Here is a 25,047-nt window from a genome sequence, read left to right as displayed (position 1 = left end):
ATACCTCAGGCTCCATGTACCCCCCTGTGCTGTATACCTCAGGCTCCATTTACCACCCATGTGCTGTATACCTCAGGCTCCATGTACCACCCATGTGCTGTATACCTCAGTCTCCATGTACCCCCCATGTGCTGTATACCTCAGGCTCCATGTACCCTCCATGTGCTGTATACCTCAGGCTCCATGTACCCCCCATGTGCTGTATACCTCAGGCTCCATGTACCCCCATGTGCTGTATACGTCAGGCTCCATGTACCCCCATGTGCTGTATACCTCAGGCTCAATGTACCCCCCATGTGCTGTATACCTCAGGCACCATGTACCCTCCATGTGCTGTATACTTCAGGCTCCATTTACCACCCATGTGCTGTATACCTCAGGCTCCATGTACCCCCCATGTGCTGTATACCCCAGGCCCCATGTACCACCCATGTTCTGTATACCTCAAGCTCCATAAATGGGGTTACCGTAATGAGCAGGTTAGTAGCGCTCTGAACCTGCCTGGCTCCTGCATATAAAACCCCACTGCTGGGAGGAAATGAACTCTAAAGGCCCCGTCACACACAGCGAGATCGCTGATTTTGTGACGCCACAGAGATCTCGCCAGCGACATCGCTGTGTGTGACATGCATCAGCGACCAGCCCCCCCGCCGGGTATCGCTGATTGTGCTCGAATGTCCTGGGCCATTTTTTGATCATTGGTCTCCCACTGGCCAGCGCGCATCGCTGCATGTGACAGCGAGAGACCAACGATCAACGACGCTGGGAGCTGGTATCCAAGATATATAGATACCCGCTGTTTACCTTGGATACCAGCTTACTAATGTTTAAGACAGTTATTAATGAGTGATGAGCGAGTATAGTCGTTGCTCGGGCTTTCCTGAGCATGCTCGGGTGTCCGAGTATTTTGACATGCTCGGAGATTTTAGTTTTCGTCGCCTCAGCTGCATGATTTATGGCTGCTGGACAGCCTGAATACATGTGAGGAATGCCTGTTTGTTAAGGAATCCCCACATGTATTCAGCCTGTCCAGCAGCCGCAAATCATGCAAATGTGTCGACAGAAACTAAATTTCCGAGCACGCCAAAAAACTCAGAGGACACCCGAGCATGCTCGGGAAAACCCAAGCAACAAGTATACTCGCTCATCATTATTAATGAATTTATACGACCCCGAACGCTATTATAAAATTCCAAATGGCCCTTGGCACAAAAAAGGTTCCCCACCCCGATCTACAGGAAGAACAAACGGATTATCCTCTGAAATTCAGGATGCCGGATCCTTCTCTGCCCTGACATCACCTGTCGGGAGGCCCCCAAATACATTTTATTGTCGGTCAAACCCTCCGAAATCAGTGCTTTCATGGAACTTTAGTCTAATGTGTATGTGTCAGGGGTGCTTCAGTGGCACCGCCACCTCAAGTAACAAGGACACAGATAGCGTGCACGTGAAGGACTCTTACCCGCAGCCACAGGAGTCCTGGCGTCTAACGTGGGTAGGAGCAGAGTAGCTTGAGGACCTGTGGGAGGTGGAGCAACGATGAAGAGCTAGGTTGTGACCGCAGGGAGCGGGGCTTAGCGTCCTACTGCTGCAGATGATGTAGTATACTCGCTACAGGAATACTGAAGTAGAGGAGAGGGGAACTCAGGTCAGGCAAGCCAGGAGGTCATACACAGGGCGGGCAGCGAGGTACAGGAGGGATAATCACAGAAAGGTCAATACGTAGCCGGGGTCATACACAGAGCGGGCAGCGAGGTACAGGAGGGATAATCACAGAAAGGTCAATACGTAGCCGGGGTCATACACAGAGCGGGCAGCGAGGTACAGGAGGGATAATCACAGAAAGGTCAATACGTAGCCAGGGGTCATACACAGGGCGGGCATAGAGGTACAGGAGGGATAATCACAGAAAGGTCAATACGTAGCCAGGGGTCATACACAGGGCGGGCAGCGAGGTACAGGAGGGATAATCACAGAAAGGTCAATACGTAGCCAGGGGTCATACACAGAGCGGGCAGCGAGGTACAGGAGGGATAATCACAGAAAGGTCAATACGTAGCCGGGGTCATACACAGGGCGGGCAGCACGGTACAGGAGGGATAATCACAGAAAGTTCAATACGTAGCCGGGGTCATACACAGAGCGGGCAGCGAGGTACAGGAGGGATAATCACAGAAAGGTCAATACGTAGCCGGGGTCATACACAGAGCGGGCAGCGAGGTACAGGAGGGATAATCACAGAAAGGTCAATACGTAGCCGGGGTCATACACAGAGCGGGCAGCGAGGTACAGGAGGGATAATCACAGAAAGGTCAATGCGTAGCCGGGGTCATACACAGAGCGGGCAGCGAGGTACAGGAGGGATAATCACAGAAAGGTCAATACGTAGCCGGGGGTCATACACAGAGCGGGCAGCGAGGTACAGGAGGGATAATCACAGAAAGGTCAATGCGTAGCCAGGGGTCATACACAGAGCGGGCAGCGAGGTACAGGAGGGATAATCACAGAAAGGTCAATACGTAGCCAGGGGTCATACACAGAGCGGGCATAGAGGTACAGGAGGGATAATCACAGAAAGGTCAATGCGTAGCCGGGGTCATACACAGAGCGGGCAGCGAGGTACAGGAGGGATAATCACAGAAAGGTCAATACGTAGCCAGGGGTCATACACAGAGCGGGCAGCGAGGTACAGGAGGGATAATCACAGAAAGGTCAATACGTAGCCAGGGGTCATACACAGAGCGGGCAGCGAGGTACAGGAGGGATAATCACAGAAAGGTCAATACGTAGCCGGGGTCATACACAGAGCGGGCAGCGAGGTACAGGAGGGATAATCACAGAAAGGTCAATACGTAGCCGGGGTCATACACAGAGCGGGCAGCGAGGTACAGGAGGGATAATCACAGAAAGGTCAATACGTAGCCGGGGTCATACACAGGGCGGGCAGCACGGTACAGGAGGGATAATCACAGAAAGTTCAATACGTAGCCGGGGTCATACACAGAGCGGGCAGCGAGGTACAGGAGGGATAATCACAGAAAGGTCAATACGTAGCCGGGGTCATACACAGAGCGGGCAGCGAGGTACAGGAGGGATAATCACAGAAAGGTCAATACGTAGCCAGGGGTCATACACAGAGCGGGCATAGAGGTACAGGAGGGATAATCACAGAAAGGTCAATGCGTAGCCGGGGTCATACACAGAGCGGGCAGCGAGGTACAGGAGGGATAATCACAGAAAGGTCAATACGTAGCCAGGGGTCATACACAGAGTGGGCAGCGAGGTACAGGAGGGATAATCACAGAAAGGTCAATACGTAGCCAGGGGTCATACACAGAGCGGGCAGCGAGGTACAGGAGGGATAATCACAGAAAGGTCAATACGTAGCCAGGGGTCATACACAGAGCGGGCATAGAGGTACAGGAGGGATAATCACAGAAAGGTCAATACGTAGCCGGGGTCATACACAGGGCGTGCAGCGAGGTACAGGAGGGATAATCACAGAAAGGTCAATACGTAGCCAGGGTCATACACAGAGCGGGCATAGAGGTACAGGAGGGATAATCACAGAAAGGTCAATACGTAGCTGGGGTCATACACAGAGCGGGCAGCGAGGTACAGGAGGGATAATCACAGAAAGGTCAATACGTAGCCAGGGGTCATACACAGAGCGGGCAGCGAGGTACAGAGTCAGAATACAAGAGACGTTAACCGTGACAGGACCAAGTCAAACACCAAGCAAGCATACGAAGACAGGCATGAAGCACAGACAGAACAGGGTCAGACACACTCAGCCAGGAGTATAAAGGACAGGGGACGGCTCCTCCATGAGGCTATAAGAACCCTCCCCAGATCCGCAGAGAGGCTTCCCAGATTAACCTCTGCACCGCTTAACCTGGAGCCTCAGTAAACCATGACAGTATGGGGGCGTTATAAGGTAACTAATTGGACGCTGCCTCTGGCCCGGCCTAATAGACCTTCATACATTGCAGCCCAGACCCCATTATTAGGCATGTAAGTATCGCAGTAACTAGGCCGCCCCATACTATCGAGTACTTGGAAGCGGGGGGCATTCAGCCAAACTCTGTCACACATTCTTAGATGCCATGTTTGCTTCTCACAGCAGCAAGTGGTTAAACTGTCAGGGTTTTTGTTGCAGCCTCACCTGTGCCGTCCCTGCGGTGTACATCTATGTTCTGGGGCACAAAAAGATTCATTTCTTTTTAATAAATGTTTAACATGTTAAAAATTATAAAATGTGTCTTCTGCTTTTTTCTTAATTTTTTCTTCTTACAAGAATTGTTGGAGCCAATTTTCTTTAGAAACATTTTAATATCGGCTTTTTCTGGTGTTTTTCTTGTAATATAGGAAAGCCTAAGGCCAGAAATAATCCCCATAAATCACTGTACATGGAGACTTTGGGATCAGATCATTTCTGTCCGTTGTGTTTGTGGAAACAAAAAGTCTTTTCTAAAAGCCTCAAACTTCTGTGTGTGACTCAGAGCTGAGATCTAACGTGAGAGAAGATTCCAGTGCGGGGAAGACGGGAAACCTTCATATAGACGGCCGGTGGGGATGGAGGCAGTGACCGACTCTGGCCAAATCTGTCTCTAGAGCCGCAGTAGAAGATGAAGATGTCGTCCTCATCATGAAGGAGTTATTTCTCATGTCACGTGTAATGAATATCTCCTGCAGTATTGCTAATGCCGATTCCAGTGTCGGTAATGAGACGAGAATTAGCGTTATGGAAGATGAGTCTATGAGGAACGTGTTCAGCTGCCGACTCCGAGGAGGAAACTGCTTGTTGTCTGTGGCCTAAATATATAGGTTTTATTAGTAGATGTCAGGGGAGAAAACTAAACCCTGTAAGATAATAAATCTCCTCATATGTTTCCCTTATTATCTCCAGTAATTGTATTATTACACAGGATTCTTATGATGTTACATCGGATCATCTTCTTCTCATTCAGGTCTCTACAATATCGGATCCTCTCAGTGAAGATCTTCTACAGAAGAGAATTTTCCTGATTTACCCATCAAAGATGGATATGGACAGAGACAAGATGGCGGAGAGGATGTTACACCTCACCCTAGAGATCCTCTTCCGTCTCACTGGAGAGGTGAGAGATTCTGATGACGTCACATTACATCATTCTTATCTATGGGAATAACAGATGGACAGAACTGGAGAGGTGAGGACTCTGGAAATGTCTGTAGTGAGATTTATTAATGTGTCTCTCCATAACCAGGATTACACAGTGGTGAAGAAGACCTCTAGTGATCGCTGTCAGGACCCTGTGTCTGAGGGATGGGGAAGACCCCTGAGCCCAATCACGGGGCCTCCACCTCACCCCCTGATCCATGAGGACATCAATGACCAGAAGATCCTAGAACTCACCTACAAGATGATTGAGCTGCTGACTGGAGAGGTGACACTGCTGGGAATGCTGGGACATTATACAGTAACGCTATGAAGGGATCGGGGGGATGACGGTATCATTGTATGTGTCAGGTTCCTATAAGTTGTCAGGATGTCGCTGTCTATTTCTCCATGGAGGAGTGGGAGTATTTAGAAGGACACAAAGATCTGTACAAGAACGTCATAATGGAGGTTCCCCAGCCCCTCACATCACCAGGTAATAGACAGGACTAAATACACACGGCCTATAATTATCTGTATGTAGAGAATGAATTCAGTCCCTGTATGTGTTTCCTCCAGATCTATCCAGAAAGAGGACAACACTAGAGAGATGTCCCCGTCCTCTTCTTCCACAGGACTGTAACCAAGAAGATCCCAGAGTTCCTCAGGATCCTCAGGTAGATGGAGAGAAGGTGTCAGGAGATCTCCCCTGTGATGTGTAGACGGCTGTGAAGGTCTTGTGCTCAGTCTTGTTTTATCCTCCAGTATTATATGTTTTATACTTGTGTAAGGAGAGCGGTGGAGATGGCAGAATTAGAGCTGACACCAGTTACCGGAGGTAAACTTTTTACCTCCGATCACAAGTGAGTGGTCACGCTATCTTCTGACAGCGCAGGAACCCCGACTCTGTGACCGGCGGGGATGATTTTACCGCCGATCAGAAGCGCTACGTCGGTGTTTACCACACTGTCACACAGCGTGGGAAACCCCAGCTTTTGTGCTGTGCATGGTTGGCTATGTTCTGCGATTAAATCGGTGAATATTGCAAATTCAGCAAACGTGAGCCAAACCCAACATTGAAATATTTGCTCATCTCTCGCCATAGTACTGTGTGAGGAGCTGTGGGGGCGTCATACTGTGTGGGAGACCTCATACTGAGCTACATGGCCACACAGGAGAACAATTTCCTTGTGATGAGTCAGATAGAAAGTGAGAAATCCAGGCCTTTGGTCAATCTGATTGCCGTCCTCCTGAATTGATATGGTGTTGTGTGCCAGGAGGGAGACATCGGATAGTACGTTCTGAGGGAAAGCAAAGATATAATGGCAGTAAAGGTACTGTCACACTTAGCGATGCACCAGCGATCCCAACCAGCGATATGACGCGGTCAGGATCGCTGGTGCATCGCTAAGTGGTCGCTAGTGAGCTGCCACACAGGCAGATCTCACCAGCGACATCGCTAGGGACGGGGGTCGCTACTTACCTGTCAGACGCGGTGGTCCTGCGTCCTCCCGCCCGGCTCCACGCTCGTCGCTCGTCTCTCCACAGGAAGCGCTGCAGGAAGCTGACGACGAGAAACAATCCAGGACGTTCTCGCGCGATCAGCGATAACCAGCGGGGGAGCGGTCGGAGGTAAGTATCAGACACAGTGATATCGCTAGCAATATCGCTATAACGTCACAAGTTATAGCGATATTGCTAGCGATATCGCTTAGTGTGACAGTACCTTAAGAATTCGGATTCCAGGCAGGGAGCATAGCGGAGACACAGAGCAGGAAGAGGTCATTAGCTCAGTTTTGCTGCACTATTGTGGCTTATAACAAAAGTTATGTACTGCCGCATGTAACCGGAAAGTTCCTGACTGCATAATGCAGAAGAAGCATTCATAAAGTGTTGTGCCTGCCATCTGATGTATATACTTCTCATCAAGGTCTTGTTAAGTGAAGGAAAGTCTAGTTTTGAACTTTGGTCTCCCTCATTCGTCTCCATACCATCTGGTCTGGGCCTGCAACGACAGCAGCAATCTGCGGAGTCGGGAGATAGGACTCTGCCAAATATATATATAAGTTGAAGAGCCTGGTGTTGCCCCGCCATAGTAACTAACTATGGTTAGTTATAGCAAATTATAATGATTATCCTCCATCCCATAGTCCAGTGCCCATATACCCATCACACATATCCTCCATCCCATAGTCCAGTGCCCATATACCCATCACACACATCCTCCATCCCATAGTCCAGTTCCCATATACCCATCACACATCCTCCATCCCATAGTCCAGTTCCCATATACCCATCATACATATCCTCCATCCCATAGTCCAGTGCCCATATACCCATCACACATCCTCCATCCCATAGTCCAGTGCCCATATACCCGTCATACATATCCTCCATCCCATAGTCCAGTGCCCATATACCCATCATACATATCCTCCATCCCATAGTCCAGTGCCCATATACCCATCACACATCCTCCATCCCATAGTCCAGTTCCCATATACCCATCATACATATCCTCCATCCCATAGTCCAGTTCCCATATACCCATCACACATCCTCCATCCCATAGTCCAGTGCCCATATACCCATCATACATATCCTCCATCCCATAGTCCAGTGCCCATATACCCATCACACATCCTCCATCCCATAGTCCAGTTCCCATATACCCATCATACATATCCTCCATCCCATAGTCCAGTGCCCATATACCCATCACACATCCTCCATCCCATAGTCCAGTGCCCATATACCCATCACACATCCTCCATCCCATAGTCCAGTGCCCATATACCCATCACACATCCTCCATCCCATAGTCCCGTGTCCATATACCCATTACACATAGACTCCATCTCATAGTCCAGTGCCCCTATACCCATCACACATGCTCCATCTTTTAGTCCTGTGCCCATACACCGATCACACATCCTCCATCCCAGAGTCCAATGTCCATATACCCATCATACATATCATCCATCCTATAGTCCAGTGCCCAAATACCCATCACACATCCTCCATCCCATAGTCCCGTGCCCATATACCCATCATACACATCCTCCATCCCATAGTCCAATGCCCATATACCCATCATACATAGTCCAGTGCCCATATACCCATCATACATTTCCTCCTGCCCATAGCCCCATGCCCATATACCCATCATACATAGTCCAGTGCCCATATGCCCATCATACATATCCTCCATCCAATAGTTCAGTGCCCATATACCCATCACACATCCTCCATCCCATAGGTCCGTGCCCATATACCCATCACACATCCTCCATCCCATAGTCCCAAGCTGGGTGGCGCTGAGCAGGGAGTTCCTGGAGATGTGCTGTTGTGTAACCTGGCAGTGTTGCTCTGTGTGTGGCCGCTGATGAAACGATTTTCTACGCCGCTAACAATAGAGTGTGGCAGGAATAGAGGAGGTGTTGATTCATTTCTGTTATGTGCTCTCTGCTCCTTTCTGGGGCCAGACAATGGCTGGGAGCTCATGTTCCCGGGGATGCTAGATTTCTCCCACCCGGTCAGTGTCTGCTGAGGTGTTGTGGAGTGGGAAAATTGTTGCTCATAGCAACCAATCACAGCTCAGCTTCTTTTAAACAGCTCTGGTGAAATGAAAGATGCTTAGTGATTGGTTGCTATATGGAGTGGGCGTGGCTTGATACACACACATACATACATACATACATACACTCAGCTTTATATATAGATAAAGGTTTTTTTCTTTACGTTGGAGGGTCCAATTCCAGCTATTGCTGTGTGATCTGTGATTTCTATCTACTCCACTGTGTACAGGATAATAGAGTATAATAAAGTAGTTATGGACGTGACGTAACTAACATTGTGCAGTGACTCTGCTTTCCATATAGTGATGGATATTTCTTGTTGCTGAAACTGTGATATTTTTTTCTACTTTAAACCTTTTTTAAACCCCTCTGATCAGTGCGATCATACAACATACAAGCCTCTGATGGCTCCGGTGATGCCCTGTACTACTGTAGTGCCGTGTATCATCACTGCCTGTCAGTGTAATACTAACGGCCCCATACACATGAGATCAGAGTTGGCTGATCGGTCATTTGGCAGATGGCGATCTCTCCCGACTCCCCCATACACACAAATATTCCAGCTTTCCTGTGGTCTGTATGAGAGAGTCGCCTCCAGACTCCTCTAGAGGAGGATTATCTACAGGAAGAACAGACGGATTATCCTCTGAAATTCAGGATGTCAGATCCTTCTCTGCCCTGACATCATCTGTCGGGAGGCCCCCAAATACATTATATGGTCGGCCAAACCCCCCCGAAATCAGTGCTTTCATGGAGCTTTAGTCTAATGTGTATGGGGGCGTTATAAGGTAACTTATTGGACGCTGCCTCTGGCCCGGCCTAATAGACCTTCATACATTGCAGTCCAGACCCCATTATTAGGCATGTAAGTATCGGAGTAACTAGGCTGCCCCATACTATCGAGTACTTGGGGGCGGGGGGCATTCAGCCAAACTCTGTCACACCTTCTTAGATGTCATATTTGCTTTTCACAGCAGCAAGTGGTTAAACTGTCAGGGTTTTTGTTGTAGCCTCATCTGTGCCGTCCCTGCGGTGTACATCTATGTTCTGGGGCCCAAAAAGATTCATTTCTTTTTAATAAATGTTCAGGGTTTTTGTTGAAGCCTCAGGCTATGTGCACACGCTGCGGTTTTTGCTGCGGTTTTTGCTGCGGTTTTGGCCGCTGCGGATCTGCAGCAGTTCTGCAGACAGTGTACAGTAGCATGTTATCCTATGGGATTTACATTCTGCTGTGCAGATGCTACGGATTTTTAACTGCGGAAAAGCTGCGGTTTTGAATCCGCAGAAAGAATTGACATGTCAATGGTTTCTGCGGACTCTGCTGCGGTTTGCCGCCTATTCCATTGTCCAGGTGGCAAACCGCAGGTAAGAATCCGCAGACCAATCCGCAGTGTGTGCACATGTGTCTTCTGCTTTTTGCTTATTTTTTTCTTCTTACAAGAATTGTTGGAGCCAATTTTTCTTTAGAAACATTTTAACCCCTTTCCCCCAAGGGTGTTTTGCACGTTCATGACCGGGCCAATTTTTACAATTCTGACCACTGTCCCTTTATGAGGTAATAACTCTGGAACGCTTCCATGGATCCCGGTGATTCTGACATTTTCTCGTGACATATTGTACTTCATATTTGTGGTAAAATTTTATTCATATAACTTGTGTTTATTTGTGAAAAAAGCGGAAATTTGGCGAAAATTTTGAAAATTTCGCAATTTTCTAACTTTGAATTTTTATGCTCTTAAATCACAGAGATACGGCACACAAAAAACTTGATAAATAACATTTCCCACATGTTTACTTTACATCAGCACAATTTGGGAATCAAAATTTTTTTTAGTTAGGAAGTTATAAGGGTTAAAAGTTGACCAGCGATTTCTCATTTTCTACAACACCATTTTATTTTTACGGACCACATCACATCTGAAGCCACTTTGAGGGGTCTATATGATAGAAAATACCCAAAAGTGACACCATTCTAAAAACTGCACCCCTCAAGGTGCTCAAAACCACATTCAAGAAGTTTATTAACCCTTCAGGTGTTTAACAGGAATTTATTAAATATTTTTTAAAAAAAAAGAACATTTAACTTTTTTTCACAAAAAAATTACTTCAGGTCCATTTTTTTTTATTTTACCAAGGGTAACAGGAGAAATTAGACTGCAAAAGTTATTGTGCAATTTGTCCTGAGTACGCTGATACCTGATATGTGGGGGGTACCACTGTTTCGGCGCATGGCAGAACTCAGAAGGGAAGGAGCGCTGTTTGACTTTTTCAATGCAAAATTGGCTGGAATTCAGATCGGACGCAGTGTCACGTTTGGAGAGCCCCTGATGTACCTAAACAGTGGAAACCCCCCTATTCTAACTTCATCCCTAACCCCAACACACCCCTAACCATAACCCTAGCCCTAATGGGAAAATGGAAATATTTTTTTTTTATTTTATTATTTTTCCCTAAGTAAGGGGGTGATAACGGGGGGTTTGATTTACTATTTATGGCGGTTTTTATATTTGGCAGCTGTCACACGCTAAAAGACGCTTTTTATTGTAAAAATAGTTTTTGCATCACCACATATTGAGAGCTATAATTTTTCCATATTTTGACCCACAGAGTCATGTGAGGTCTTATGTTTTGCGGGACGAGTTGACATTTTTATTGGTACCATTTTCGGGCATGTGACATTTTTTGATCGCTTTTTATTCCGATTTTTGGGACACAGAATGAACAAAAACCAGCGTTTCCTGAATTTCTTTTGGGGGGTGCGTTTGCACCGTTCCGCGTGCGGTAAAATTGATAAAGCAGTTTTATTCTTCGGGTCAGTACGGTTACAGTGATACCTCATTTATCTCTTTTTTTATGTTTTGGCGCTTTTATGCACTGAAAACAATTTTATATAAAAAATAATTATTCTGTGAGCTATAACTTTTATAACTTTTATATTTTTTTGCTGATGATGCTGTATGGCGGCTCGTTTTTTGCGGGACAAGATGATGTTTTCAGCGGTACCATGGTTATTTATATCCGTCTTTTTGATCGCGCGTTATTGCACTTCTTGTTCGGCGGTATGATGATAAAGCATTATTTTTTGCTTCATTTGTTATTTTTATTTAAGAGGTTCAACAAAGGGGTTAATTAGTGGGACAGTTTTATAGGGCGGGTAGTTACGGATGCAGAGCTACCAAATATGTGTACTTTTATTTTTATTTTTTTTCAAAAAATGAATTTATTAGGGAATATATATATATATATTTTTTTTAAATTTATTTAGTGATTTTTTTATAAATTATTTTTAAACTTTTTTTTTAACTTTATTACATTGTCCCAGGGGGGACATAAATGTCATGTGACAGATCGCTGATCTGTCACATCACAGATCGTTGTGAGAGATCAGCGATCTGTCACAGACAGTGCTGCAGTCTTCCTCATGCTGGCGCTTTGCAGGCATGAGAAAGCCGCCTCCCTGCAGGCCCCGAAGGTCCCCGCCGCCATTTTGGATTCGGGGACCTGCAGGGAAGGAGGCCCCCGCAGCAGTGATGCACATCGCGCTGCTGTGGGGGTCTCAGGGAAGCACGGAGGGAGCCTCCTTGCCGATGCATCCCTAAACCCCCGTTACACTGCGAACGTGTTTGATCGCAGTGTGCCAGGAGTTAACGTGTCGGGGCAGTTCGTGACCGCCCCTGATACATAGTGTCGGGTGTCAGCTGTGATAATCAGCTGACACCCGGCCGCGATCAGCTGCGTTCCCCCCGTGAGTGCAGCTGAACACGCTAGTCGTACTATCCCGTCCTTGGGACTTAGGTCCCAGGTCACATGGACGGAATAGTACGTCTAATGTAGGAAAGGTGTTAATATCGGCTTTTTCTGGAGTTTTTCCTGTAATATGGGAAAGCCTAAGGCCAGAAATAAACCCCATAAATCACTGTACATGGAGACTTTGGGATCAGATCATTTCTGTCCGTTGTGTTTGTGGAAACTAAAAATCTTTTCTAAAAGCCTCAAACTTCTGTGTGTGACTCAGAGCTGAGATCTAACGTGAGAGAAGATTCCAGTGCGGGGAAGACGGGAAACCTTCATATAGACGGCCGGTGGGGATGGAGGCAGTGACCGACTCTGGCCAAATCTGTCTCTAGAGCCGCAGTAGAAGATGAAGATGTCGTCCTCATCATGAAGGAGTTATTTCTCATGTCGCGTGTAATGAATCTCTCCTGCAGTATTGCTAATGCCGATTCCAGGGTCGGTAATGAGACGAGAATTAGCGTTATGGAAGATGAGTCTATGAGGAACGTGTTCAGCTGCCGACTCCGAGGAGGAAACTGCTTGTTGTCTGTGGCCTAAATATATAGGTTTTATTAGTAGATGTCAGGGAAGAAAACTAAACCCTGTAAGATAATAAATCTCCTCATATGTTTCCCTTATTATCTCCAGTAATTGTATTATTACACAGGATTCTTATGGTGTTACATCGGCTCATCTTCTTCTCATTCAGGTCTCTACAATATCGGATCCTCTCAGTGAAAATCTTCTACAGAAGAAAATTTTCCTGATTTACCCATCAAGGATGGATATGGACAGAGACAAGATGGCGGAGAGGATGTTACACCTCACCCTAGAGATCCTCTTCCGTCTCACTGGAGAGGTGAGAGATTCTGATGACGTCACATTACATCATTCTTATCTATGGGAATAACAGATGGACAGAACTGGAGAGGTGAGGACTCTGGGAATGTCTGGAGTGAGATTTATTAATGTGTCTCTCCATAACCAGGATTACACAGTGGTGAAGAAGACCTCTAGTGATCGCTGTCAGGACCCTGTGTCTGAGGAATGGGGAAGACTCCTGAGCCCAATCACGGGGCCTCCACCTCACCCCCTGATCCATGAGGACATCAATGACCAGAAGATCCTAGAACTCCTCTACAAGATGATTGAGCTGCTGACTGGAGAGGTGACACTGCTGAGAATGCTGGGACATTATACAGTAACACTATGAAGGGATCGGGGGATGACGGTATCATTGTATGTGTCAGGTTCCTATAAGGTGTCAGGATGTCGCTGTCTATTTCTCCATGGAGGAGTGGGAGTATTTAGAAGGACACAGAGATCTGTACAAGGACGTCATAATGGAGGTTCCCCAGCCCCTCACATCACCAGGTAACAGACAGGACTAAATACACACGGCCTATAATTATCTGTATGTAGAGAATGAATTCAGTCCCTGTATGTGTTTTCTCCAGATCTATCCAGTAAGAGGACAACACCAGAGAGATGTCCCCGTCCTCTTCTTCCACAGGACTGTAACCAAGAAGATCCCAGTGCTCCTCAGGATCATCAGGTAGATGGAGAGAAGGTGTCAGGAGATCTCCCCTATGATGTGTAGACGGCTGTGAAGGTCTTGTGCTCAGTCTTGTTTTATCCACCAGTATTATATGTTTTATACTTGTGTAATGAGAGCGGTGGAGATGGCAGGATTAGAGCTGATCATAGATGGGACTTCTCCATCTGTCTGTGACTTTTACAATATTTGTTTCAGGGTGAAGATCTGACCCATATTAATACTACAGAGACAGATGTGAGAGATGATGAGTGGTGTAAAGAGGAGATTCCCACATATGACTACCCAGGTGAGTAGTAACCATTGAATGCAGAGAAGTCACAGATTCCTCTCAGTCACCGGCTGTGGCTGCTTTATCGGTGGTGTAGTCCGGCCGTATTACCATGATCACCATTTTGCCTCTAGACCACAACATTCTCCTCCACCCAAAACTGTTCAAATGACTTTGGGCATTGAAAGCCCTTTTCTATAGAACTTACAACCAATTACATTGTTTTTGGTCCTAAGGAATTCAGATTACTGCACAATCTCTCCTGAAATGGGGAGCAATATTATTTCCTCTAATCTTCTGCTCAGGATCCATAGTAGCTCCAATGGTCCACCATAAATGAGGGCAACTCTGGTTTACTGTTGTGTAATCTGTATTTGTAGTTTTCAGTTAATGAGATTCTCATTCTCTGGGGCGGGGCTGTGGGCGGGGCTGTGGGCGGGGCTTTATGTGGTGCTCTGATTACATACTCATCTGTATTGGCTTATGACAGGTCGCTGACCCCTCACTGACCTGCCCCCATTATTACATAATGCATATAATAGCATTGATATTATTGGTGATAATGCCTATAATATTGTGGCTATTGTGAGGCTTAGAAAAAAATTACATCCAGCAAAATGTCACCGGCGATGGCGGCACCTGCGCAGTAGCATCTATATCAACTATATCAATTTTTATTGTTAGGAAGTTATAAGGGTTAAAAGTTGACCAGCGATTTCTCATTTTTACAACAAAATTTACAAAACCATTTTTTAGGGACCACCTCACATTTGATGTGAGTTTGGGGGGTCAATATGACAGAAAATACCTAAAAGTGACACCATTCTAAAGAGTGCACCCCTCAAGGGGCTCAAAACCACATTCAAGAAGTTTATTAACCCTTCAGGTGCTTCACAGGAATGAATGGAATGTGGAAGGAAAAAATAAACATTTACTTTTCTTTCACACAAATTTTCCTTTACACCTATTTTTTTTTACTTTCACAAGGGTAACAGGAGAAAATGGACTATACATTTTGTTTTGCAATTTCTCCTGAGCATGCCGATACCCCATATGTGGGGGAAATCTACTGTTTGGGCGCACGGCAGGGCTCGGAAGGGAAGGCGCAGCATTTGACTTTTTGAATGTAAAATATGCTGTAATAATTAGCAGTTGCCATGTCGTGTTTGGAGAGCCCCTGATGTGCCTAAACAGTGGAAACTCCCAAAAAGGGACCCCATTTTTTAAACTAGACCCCTTAGGGAACTTATCCAGATGTGTATTGAGCACCTTGAACCCACAGGTGCTTCACAGACGTTTATAACATGGCGCCATGCAAATAAAAGAAAAAAAAAAAAAGATTTTTCACAAATCTTTTTGGCTCCATATTTTGCATTTTCATAAGGGTAACAGGAGAAATTGCTCCATACAGTTTGTTGTGCAATTTCTCCTGAGCACGCCGATACCCCATATGTGGGGGTAAACCACTGCTTGGGCGCATGGCAGAGCTTGGAAGGGAAGGAGCGCCATATTGGAGAGCAGATTTTGCTGGAATTGTTTGTGGGTGACATGTCACATTGTCAGAGCCCCTGAGGTGCCAGAACAGCATAAGCCCCAAAAGTGACTGCATTTTACCAAATACTACCCTGAATGAATTCTTCTAGTGGTGCAGTGAGCATACTGACACCACCGCTGTTCCATAGAAAATTATACCATTGGGCAGTGAAGAAGAAATAATTACATTTTTACCACTAAAATGTTGTTTTAACCCCAGATTTTACATTGGAAAATAGGTAGATAGGTAAAGGGTCACTCCACCCATAGATGAATTCCCCCCTGAAGTGACCCCATTTTGGAAATGACACCCCTCTGGGAATTCATCTATGGATATAGTGACCATTTTCACTACATGGATGATTTCCAGAAACTCGTAGAAGTTTCAGAGCAAAAATTGCCAAAATGTCATTGTAGTGCCCAATATATTGTGCCCAGCTTGTGTCTCTGGAGACCTCCCCCCACCTACCCCCGGAAATTGTTAGATCAGCTCTACTCAAATGTGTCTGTCACTAAATAAACCAAATGCTTGAATGTCAAAACAGTTCAAAAACGTGGTTCTGTGTGGAAGGTTGTAAAGCCGTCATGGAGGCATAAGGCTGGCAGTGATGGGCATTGTGGGTAATAATAGCGGGGATCATGCCTCATTCCTCTCTAGGAACATACACGACATCTTCTCTGGGGGTTCTTTCTTGTTTCAGTTACTGGGATGAGTGCAATAAAATGTCGCTCAGTGAGTCTTCTAACATCTTCACATTCTAAAGGATTGGCGGGGACAAAATTATCAAAAACAAGATTTTCAGTGACCTTTTCCTGATAATGAAGGAAAGTATCTGCATTTCCGGCTTTTTTGTATAACACAAAAGAATTATATGTGGTCACCTGAAACAAATACATGACTAACTTTTTATACCAGATATATGATTTTCTTGATACCTGGTATGGCTGTAGAACCTGATCTGCAAGGTCCACACCCCCATATATTTGTTGTAGTCAATGACAGACACAGGTTTTGGAGTAGTGGATCCCTGTTGGTCTGCAGTGGCCCTTGTGGCATCTGTGTGGATCGAGCGCAGGATAAAAATATCTTTATCCTTATACTTAAGGACAAGCAGCTCTCCATTGTGTAAAGCCCCTGACTGCCCCTTTCAGAACTTTTTGCTGACCAATGATTGTGGAAACCCCTGACGGTTTTTGCGAATGGTCCCACAAGCCCCTATGTTATGTTCAACCAGACTTTTAAATAGGGGTATGCTGGTGTAGTAGTTGTCAACATACAGATTGTAGCCTTTTTGTAAAAATGGAGTTATCAGCTCCCAAACCATTTTTCCAGATGTCCCCAGATAAGTAGGGCCTCCTGGTGGGTTTACTTGGCTATCTTTCCCCTCATAAATGTGAAAAGCTGATGTGTATCCGGTTGAACTCTCGCACATTTTATAGAGCTTTATTCCGAACCTTGCCCTCTTAGAAGGAATAAATTGCTTGAGGTGCAGTCTTCCTTTCAATTTTACAAGGGGCTCATCAATGGAAATGTTTTCTGTTGGGGTGTAGAGCTTTAAGAACTTTTCTGTCAAGTCTTTGATGATGGGTCTGATTTTGAATAGTCTGTCATGTTCTGGGGCATCTCTGGGCAGGCATTGACTATTGTCATTAAAATGCCAAAATCTCATGAGCATTTCATAATGGGTCCTAGGAGAACGGCAGGAAACATAGGGGTGGCTTGAACAGGGCGGTTGGACCAATAGGACCGAATGCTCGTTTTTTTAACAAGCCTCATAATGAATGTAAGTCCTAAAAATTTTTTCATTTCTAGGACATTAGTTGGTGTCCATAAATTTGACCTAGCATAATCGGATCGTGGATTCTGGCTGATGAATTGGGACACATATAAATTTGTAGGACAATATGCTCTAGCAAGCTATCTGTCAGAAACAAATTTAAAAAAATAATTGGTCCAAAATTTTCCACCTCCACATTTATACCAAGAATGGCATTAAAATTAGGGATGAATGGAGTAGCCGAATCCGAAGCCTCCCATCTGGGAAATGCTACATCAAGAGGCAAAGCCCCTTGGACATTGGTGTGCGCCAATTCCCGAGCACTAGGGACAGCGCTAGTACTGGGCATTGTTCCCTGAGTTGGAGACATTTCTCCAGAAGCGCTATTTGTCCTTCTTGTTGTACTGGTCCTTGTGTGTGAGGATGGACCAGAATCACTGCTCATTTCTGAGCTATCACTGTCGCTGCTACTAAAGCCCTCGAAATCCACATCGCCATCTGACACTGCACTTTCTTCACTGTCAGAACATAAAAGTGTATAAGCCTCCTCTGTACTATAATACTGACGGACCATTTTATTCATTTTTATTTTTTTACCGAAAATTGAAAACTACGACGTGACCAAATAATTGGGGAAGCATTTGAGTAAAGCCTAATTCTTTAGCCTAACCCTAACTTTAGAAGAAACCCTAGCTTTAGTCCCAACACTAACCCTAACTATAGCACTAACCCTAACCTGCCTTATCTGTATTGTTACTTTATACCACAATCGCTGACTGACACAGCTGTTGGCAGCAGCACTTGTAACACTGCTTCTCCTCTAATCTCTCACTGACAGGAGATCTGAGGAGAAACAGCGTTTTTATGGGGCAGATCGCCCGGGAAAGTTGATTGCTGCAGCAAACTTTCCTAGTGATTTGACTCATTGGCTGGTGTGACGCTGATGTCATCAGGACCTGAACAAATCAGGTCTCGATGAGGTCATGGATCACAAGAAGCGTTGTGCGGTGAAATCCCCTAGTTATAAGGTACGTGGGGTCCCGATGAGCACAAAACTGCCGACCGTAGACAAACGTCCACGCTGCACAAAGTCCTGCTAGCGCCGATGTTTATCTAACGTTGGTGGTCATGAAGCGGTTAAGTTAAGGGTACCATCATTTCTGTCCAGGCCTATTTCATGATTTTTATTTTTTTTTTAATTCTGTGGAAGCATGGTTGAAAAGCAATGTCTGACTTTCATTTGCTCATTTTCATTTTTATTTATTATTACTTTTGTCAGATTCAAGTTATTTCTGTGACCATTGTGGGTTTTTCTGTCATTAAACGAGGGGTACCAACAATTTTGACCACGTGTGTAGGAGGATTGAATATTTTGACTCCACAGCCACTTTCTGGAAATTAACACACAGTGGATGTTGGAGAGTGAAAATTACACATTTGCCATTTTATTACCCAGCACATAGTGCCCAGATTGTGCTCCAGGAGACACACACCACAAATTAAGTGGATTCTTCTCACTATAATATTGCTAAATACAGGAATCCTAAATGTTGTTTGCGCACACTGCAAGACTCCGAAGTGAGAGCGGATTTTGCCGGATTGGTTTATAGAAACCTTGCTGCTTTTCAACAGCCTTTGAGCCACTAATAGTGCGGGAACCTCTGTTTTTCCATTGACAGATGATGGACCTGAGTGGGGACTTGTTTTTTGTGAGATGAGAATTGGTATTATTTTCACCTACATAACATTGATTGGTTTCTTTATATTTGATATTTGGGAGGCAGAATGAACAAACAGTTGAACACCACACACTACTGGCTCATCCAGCAAGGTTTTCTATTAGACTGTGAACTGTCATTGTCTTGGTAAATAATTAAAGTTTTTACATAGCTTGCCATTTTTATGTACAGTTTAAGTAGAAATGTTCAAAAATATTAAACTCAAGGATATTTTATTAAAAATAATTGATTTTTTTATCTTAGCAGATGACTGTACCAGGAGATCAGAGGGACAGCTGACATCTTCAAGTTTTAAATCTGATGATCTTGAGATCCTACAAGATACAACTGAAGTGAATGCCATTACTCCAGATATACCATCATCCATTCACAGCAAAGATCTGTCATCTGATCCTATGAAACAGGTCCCATCTTCTGATTCATTACTGACTACTAAGGAGAATCAAAGTCACAAAAGAGGCAATGAAAAACAAACTGCTCCTAAGGCAAAGAAGCTTTTTTCATGTTCAGAATGTGGGAAATGTTTTGCACGTAAATCACTGCTTGTTGCTCACCATAGAACTCACACAGGGGAGAAGCCTTTTTCATGTTCAGAATGTGGGAAGTATTTTGCACGTAAATCACTGCTTGTTACTCACCATAGAACTCACACAGGTGAGAAGCCTTTTTCATGTTCAGAATGTGGGAAATGTTTTGCACGTAAATCAAATTTTGTTATTCACCATAGAACGCACACAGGGGAGAAGCCTTTTTCCTGTTCAGAATGTGGGAAATGTTTTAATGAGAAATCTAATTTTGTTACACACCACAGAATGCACACAGGGGAGAAGCCTTTTTCCTGTTCAGAATGTGGGAAATGTTTTGCACGTAAATCACTGCTTGTTGCTCACCATAGAACTCACACAGGGGAGAAGCCTTTTTCCTGTTCAGAATGTGGGAAATGTTTTAATCAGAAATCGGTTCTTGATAGACACCGGAGAGCTCACACAGGAAAGAAGCCTTTTTCCTGTTCAGAATGTGGGAAATGTTTTACACATAAATCAGATTTTGTTACACACCATAGAACGCACACAGGAGAGAAGCCTTTTTCATGTTCAGAATGTGGGAAATGTTTTCACAAAAAATCACTTTTTCTTATTCACCATAGAACTCACACAGGAGAGAAGCCTTTTTCCTGTTCAGAATGTGGGAAATGTTTTAACAAGAAATGGCATCTTGTTAGTCACCAGAGAACTCACACGGGGGAGAAGCCATTTTCCTGTTCAGAATGTGGGAAATGTTTTAACCAGAAAAGGAATCTTAATGAACACCAAAGAACTCACACAGGAGAGAAGCCTTTTTCCTGTTCAGAATGTGGGAAATGTTTTAACCAGAAATGGCATCTTGTTAGTCACCATAGAACTCACACGGGGGAGAAGCCATTTTCCTGTTCAGAATGTGAGAAATGTTTTAACCAGAAATGGCATCTTGATCGCCATCAGAGCAGTCACACAGGGGAGAAACCTTTTTCCTGTTCAAAATGTGGGAAATGTTTTAACCAGAAAGGTAATCTTAATGAACACCAAAGAACTCACACAGGAGAGAAGACTTTTTCATGTTCAGAATGTGGGAAATGTTTTAACCAGAAAGGGAATCTTGATATACACCAAAGAACTCACACAGGGGAGAAGCCTTTTTCCTGTTCAAAATGTGGGAAATGTTTTAACCAGAAAGGGAATCTTAATGAACACCAAAGAACTCACACAGGAGAGAAACCTTTTTCCTGTTCAGAATGTGGGAAATGTTTTAACAAGAAATGGCATCTTGTTAGTCACCAGAGAACTCACACGGGGGAGAAGCCATTTTCCTGTTCAGAATGTGGGAAATGTTTTAACCAGAAAAGGAATCTTAATGAACACCAAAGAACTCACACAGGAGAGAAGCCTTTTTCCTGTTCAGAATGTGGGAAATGTTTTAACCAGAAATGGCATCTTGTTAGTCACCAAAGAACTCACACGGGGGAGAAGCCATTTTCCTGTTCAGAATGTGGGAAATGTTTTAACCAGAAATGGCATCTTGATCGCCATCAGAGCAGTCACACAGGGGAGAAACCTTTTTCCTGTTCAAAATGTGGGAAATGTTTTAACCAGAAAGGGAACCTTAATGAACACCAAAGAAGTCACACAGGAGAGAAGACTTTTTCATGTTCAGAATGTGGGAAATGTTTTGCACATAAATCACTGCTTGTTACTCACCATAGAACTCACACAGGAGAGAAGCCTTTTTCCTGTTCAGATTGAGGGAAATATTTTATCCGGAAAGAGAATCTTGTTAGACATCAGAGCAGTCACACAGGGGAGAAGCCTTTTTCCTGTTCAGAATGTGGGAAATGTTTTGCACGTAAATCACTGCTTGTTACTCACCATAGAACTCACACAGGGGAGAAGCCTTTTTCCTGTTCAGATTGTGGGAAATATTTTAACCGGAAAGGGAATCTTGTTAGACATCAGAGCAGTCACACAGAGAAGCCTTTTTCATTTTCTTATTGTGGGAAATATTTTACTTGGAAATCAACTGTTAATAAACATCAGAGATGTCACATAAGGGAGAAGCCTTTTTTATGTTCATAATGGTGAAATAGTTTTAACGGCGAGTACTCCAGCAGCTGTGCTCTGCTTGTGAGCAACGCATTATGTCCCTGCCATGTGCTGCTTCCAAGCATAAAGCAGTTGCTGGTATCAGAGCAGGATTCAGCAAGGGAGCGCCGGGTAGGTAAGTGTAATGCTTTTTTCTTAATGTTTTGTGATGGGGCCATGGATACCAGGATGGGGGCCAATTATAAGGATTGGGCTATGCATAGCAGGACTGGAATGGGGTGCCAGTCATACCCCAAATAGTGATGGTGCCCTGCATACTAGGAAGAGATGGGGGCCCTGCATACCAGGATAAGGATGGGGGCCATGCATACTACGATGAGATGGGGCACTGCATACCAGGAGCGGGATGGGGCCAATCATGCCACAATAGGATGGGACCCTGCATACTAGGATAAGGATGGGGCCATGCATACTACGATGAGATGGGGCACTGCATACCATGAGTGGGATGGGGCCAATCATGCCACAATAGGATGGGACCCTGCATACTAGGATAAGGATGGGCCCATGCATACTAGGATAGGGATGAGGGATCTATGTATACCAGGGTAGGGATGAGGGGGCCATGTGTATCAGAATAGGGATGAGGGGACCATATATACCAGGATAAGGGATATTAAGTACAGAATTAACCACATTTTTTGCATCAATTTTTTTTTTCCTAATTTCCTCAAAACCTAGGTGTGTCTTATAGTCCAAAAAACACGGTATATATATATTTTTTTCTCAGTGAACTCATTCCTTATGTTTGGCCTCATTAAAATAAAAACACTCATACTCCGCTGGCGTGCCGGCTCCACTTCAGCGGTGTTGAGACTCACTGTCCCGGGGCTTATGTGAGGTTCTCACATCACACGAGCCCTGCACCCAATCAGCGGCAGCTTCACTGCTCCTTCCTTCGGACATATTGAACATCAACATGAAGCCAGGGCTGCGGCTGCTCTCTGACGGCTTCATGATGCTTGATTTGTCCGAAGGTGGGGACAGTGACATCAGCGCTGATTGGGCACAGGGCTCACATGATGTAAAAATCTCAAGAGACCCAAGAAAGCAGGTACCGACAACCTTTTTAAACATCAAAAATCCCACACAGGGAAAAGTCATTATTATACCTAGAGTGTGAGAAATGAATTACAGGAAAATCGTATTTTGTTGACCTTCAAAAATAACTCAGACGAGGAGAACCTATATATATTATTCACAAATTGTACAAAAACATGATGCACGCGGCGTGCGTTCAAGATGGAATATTATATGGGAGTTTTATAGAATAAATTCAAGGTGAGATCATTATATGGGAGTTTTATAGAATAAATTCAAGGTGAGAATATTATATGGGAGTTTTATAGAATAAATTCAAGGTGAGAATATTATATGGGAGTTTTATAGGATAAATTCAAGGTGAGAATATTATATGGGAGTTTTATAGGATAAATTCAAGGTGAGAATATTATATGGGAGTTTTATAGGATAAATTCAAGGTGAGAATATTATATGGGAGTTTTATAGGATAAATTCAAGGTGAGAATATTATATGGGAGTTTTATAGGATAAATTCAAGGTGAGAATATTATATGGGAGTTTTATAGGATAAACCAAATACCAACAGAAAATAAACGACCCAAAACAAATATCAGTAAAAATAACTCCTCTTCATTAGGTAAAGTATGAAAGAATTGCTCCATATTCCGATACCCGTCGCATCTTCATTTTTCATGATCTTGGGTTGGGTGAAGGCTTATTTTTTTGTGGGCCGAGCTGACGTTTTTAATGATACCATTTTGGTGCAGATACGATCTTCTGATCGCCTGTTATTGTATTTTAATGCAATAGTGTGGCAACCAAAAAAACTTAATTCTGGCATTTTTTTACGTTTTTTCTCATTACGTCGTTTAGTGATCGGGTTAATTCATTTTTTATGTTGATAGATCGGGTGATTCTGAATGCAGCAATACCAAATATGTATATTTTTTTATTGTTTTATTTTAAATGGGGCAAAAGGGTGAATTTGAACTTTTATATTTTTTTTACATTTTTTAATATTTTTAAAAACATTTTTTTTTTACTTTTGGCATGCAGCATTGTTCCTTAATTAACCAGACAACTATTTTTTAGCAAACGAAGAATAATAGAATGTTATCTGTATATTGGCTTTAAATTTAAGTGTTGATTTCTGGTTGGTCAAGAAAACAGACTTTTGTGTGTGTAAGCCGGTGATATTGACTTTTATTGTGCGCTTATCCTTGATCACTAGTGATGTTTGCTGATATGCTAATTATGCCTTGTGTTATGGAGCCAGTTTGTTGACTTCTGTAGCAGAGAGGGAAAACTGATGCAAATAGTTTAAGTAATTAAGTAATCCTACTTGTTCTCATCTCCATTCTTACCCTTTATGTAAATACTGAATGAGGGACACTTGTTAAGTGTGCAAATAGGTTACAGGCCTCTGTATAAAGAGACAAAGAGAGAAACAGCCAGAGAGATTCTGCCAAGACATCCATACATCCCAAAAGGACCAGAGACAGGACAGCAGCCATTTACATCATGGCTCCATCACGAAGGTCACGGATCTATCATTCCATAGGAAACAACCTAGGGGTTTTCAGCCTTGGTTGGAAGAATACAGATCTGCTCCATTGACCATCGCTGAACCATGGATATGTTTGGAGAAGCCAGGTTGTGTTCCTCAGATCAACTGGCCTTGCACCTTGTATGGACTCAATGGACTGTCATCTTCCTACACTTGTTGTTACCCCGTCTCTGTGTTCGTGCCACAGGTGGAGTAGTTGACAGCTGACATGTGCCGAAAAAGATGTGGGCTCAGCGACGGAGCCCACATCAATGGAAGGGAGTCCGACATTGGCGTACATTTATGCCCAATGTCGGAAAGGGATTAAAGGGGATTGTTTTTACAGAGACAGAAGTGGTAATCAATCATGTATACATACAGATAATTACAAAACTACACAGCTTCTAATGGTAAATAGTATAGAGTTAAGACAAGAAAATATCATTTGTGTAAACCATGTGTAGATATAAAAAT

General features: G+C 44.2%; 1 pseudogene; it reads left to right on the top strand.

Annotated features, from left to right (window-relative positions):
* The window catches only part of LOC141047194 (uncharacterized), a 44,776-nt pseudogene extending 22,153 nt beyond the window's left edge, over window positions 1-22,623 (top strand).
* The last annotated feature ends 2,424 nt before the right edge of the window (window positions 22,624-25,047 follow it).

This window comes from Dendrobates tinctorius, unplaced genomic scaffold (assembly GCF_039654945.1).
Source record: "Dendrobates tinctorius isolate UK_male_01 unplaced genomic scaffold, ASM3965494v1 ptg000126l, whole genome shotgun sequence".
Classification (NCBI taxonomy): domain Eukaryota; kingdom Metazoa; phylum Chordata; class Amphibia; order Anura; family Dendrobatidae; genus Dendrobates; species Dendrobates tinctorius.
This window is presented reverse-complemented; position numbering and strand designations above follow the sequence as displayed.